The sequence below is a fragment of the Suncus etruscus genome, chromosome 5, assembly GCF_024139225.1.
Source record: "Suncus etruscus isolate mSunEtr1 chromosome 5, mSunEtr1.pri.cur, whole genome shotgun sequence".
Taxonomy (NCBI): domain Eukaryota; kingdom Metazoa; phylum Chordata; class Mammalia; order Eulipotyphla; family Soricidae; genus Suncus; species Suncus etruscus.
The window spans coordinates 73860896-73863927 of record NC_064852.1 but is presented as its reverse complement, the minus strand read 5'-3'; positions in this window follow the sequence as shown (position 1 = coordinate 73863927).

Below are 3032 nucleotides of genomic sequence, written 5' to 3'. Positions count from 1 at the left end.
CTTCATATAAATTACATGCTAATCTTATACACAAAATTCAAGGACTCACAGAGGAGCTAAATTAGTTTTGCTGTAACATTTTCTTGCTTTGTTTCTTTTTATATCACACACAAGTGAAATCCAATATTTGCCTTTTTCCCTCTTGTCTTAATTTGCTCAATCTGACATCCACCAGTTCTATCTGAGTTGTAGCCAAATTTAATATTTCATTTATTATTTAATTTTATCTCTTTTTTGTGGGGTTAGGCTCCCCAACTACTTTCAGGAGGCCCAGCTACCCTCTCCAGTGATGGCTAACTAGGTCGGTAGTTTAGTGTAAAGGCCCAAGGATGTGGTGTTGTGTGAGGTCTAAGGTTCTAAGGATCATCTGATCACACTTGATGTTTGAAGACTATGTCATACTAGGGATTAAACTGGGGTTGGCCACTTGCAAGACCCATACCTTAATACCAGAGCTATCTATCTAGTTCCTCATTTTTTTGCTTAAAACTCATAATATATTTGCCATATCTACTCATTTGCTACTGAGGTATTAAATTGCTTTCAGATGTTGATATTGTAAGTAGTGCAGCAGTGAACACAGGTATGGCATATACTTTCCAAATTAGTGTATTTGTGGGGCCAGAGTGGTGGCACCAACGGTAAAGCATTTGCCTTGCACCACTAACTCAGGACAGACCGAGGTTTGATCCCCCGCCCTCACCCCGCGTCCCAAATGGTCTCCCAAGCCAGGATTGATTTCTGAGTGCATAGCGAGGAGTAATCCCTGAGCGTCATTGGGTGTGCCGCCCCTCCCCCCCAAAAAAGAAATACAAAGCGAAGCAGGGAAAACCTCCTTAACAAGTGGTGTTGGGATAACTGGTCAACTACTTGCAAAAAAGTGAACTCAGACCTTTCTTTTACGCCATACACAAAGGTCAAATCAAAATGGATTAAAAACCATATGAGACCCGAAACCACAAGTTACATAAAGGAAAAACGTAGGCAAAACACTCCATGATACTGAGACTAAACGCATCTTTAAAGAGGAAATACCACTATCCAAGCAAGTGGAAGCAAAGATAAATGAACGGGACTACATTAAACCAGTGGAAAACACTCCATGATACTGAGACTAAACGCATCTTTAAAGAGGAAATACCACTATCCAAGCAAGTGGAAGCAAAGATAAATGAACGGGACTACATTAAACCAGTGGGTAGGAAAGAAACTGGGGATATTCGTGGTAGGAAATTTGCACTATATTAAAAACCATAGTGTTTCAAAGGAAATAAAAGGAATAGAGAGAAAGAGAGTAATAAAAAGAGAGATAGAGAAGAAAAATGTTTGCTTCAGAGTCAGGAAGGGAAGAGAGCCTGGGGCGGGTAAGAAGGAAATTGGAGGCATTGGTGGTGGGTAATGTGCACAGGTGAATGTTGTTGTAACTCAATCATGAACAACTTTATCTGTGAAAATATAAATCCAACTAATTATGAACAACCTTGTAAGTATGTTTTTTTTTAAGAAAGACTAACAGACTATCTTTGAGGCCAGAGAGAGAGAGAGAGTCGAGGGGCTAACATACATGGTTTCTATGTGGATCAATTTATACGACTACAAGGTCCCTTCACCACATTTGCAGATCTGAAGGCACTTGCCAATAGCACCAAACACCTCTGGAAAGGCCTAAATGTTTGGCGGACAATGTAGTGTTGGTAATTGAATGGAGGTTGGCCACATACAAACACAAATTATATAATACCTCAAACCAATAGAGACAATATCCAGGAGGACTGGTTCTTGGTAGAAAACTTGCCACTAAAACTATGAGAGTGCAGTTAGGGTAGAGAAGGGTCTATTGTGACAATAGTTGGAAATATAGTAGGCAGAAAGTTGGAAATGATTGTTCTGGACAAGAACTGGGTGCTGAAAGGAAGCAAAGTGATATGGATGCTGCCATCCAGTCTAGGGCTTTTTCACTCTTATTCTTTGTCTTAAGAAATTTGACAAATTTGAAGAACACTAATTGGTTGTTTTGTAGAACAGCTTTTGCTTGTGGTGGGCTCTCTGGGTAGAATGCTATCCATATATGTCTGCATGCTTGCTTTGTTGTTCAGGCTAAAATTCATTCCTTGCCTTGTATGGTCCTTTGGCTCTATACATGTACCTTTGGCTGAGGGTGTGACCCAATTTTTTCCCTACTATGGAAAGTAAATCTCTAGTCCATGATTTGAAAACTCTATAAGCAGATTTTACCAGTTTCAAGAAACCACTGTCCGAACCTCTCCTGTGAGCAGTGGCATTCTTTCATCTTGCTCTCCTCCAATTTGTCTTTTTTTATGGTACAACCTAAACTAGAAGGAATGGTTCATAGCTTTTTATATCTAGAACCAGGCACAAAACCTTAACCTAGTTATTCATTTGGTGAAAATTTCTTAAGAAATGATCATGGGTCCAGGGTCACCAGAAACTTCACAAAAGTAGTGAAGAGATAGATTTTTATTAAACATTTGAGGTCCTAGACCTTGTTTGCAAGGGCCTGTGTTTATGACAGGCAATGCAGTCATTTGATGGGGACTCAGGAAGAGATCTTTGAAAGTTTCTCTTTCTCCCTCCCTACCTCTCTCTTATAGAGATCTATCTATCTATCTATCTATCTATCTATCTATCTATCTATCTATCTATCTATCTATCTATCTATCTATCTATCTATCTATCTATCTATCTATCTATCTATCATCTATCTATCATCTATCTATATCGATATCGATCTATCAATATAGAAGTAATTTCAATAAGAATTAGGGGTGTAATGGGCATAGATGAGTTCTGAAACAGCCTAAAACCAGACACAGAAAATTATTAGGCTATACTGGGAAATTAATTATCTTTAGCAAAGATAATCTATGAAAAGAAAAAAAAAAAACTAGAACTGGCCAGTTTCCAGGTATCTGGAAGATCAAATCTCAAGTTAAACATGGTATCCTCGGAGAAAAAATGTCCTAAAATTTCTCAGGCCCAGTCTCATGGCCCCTATTCTCAACTCCACAATG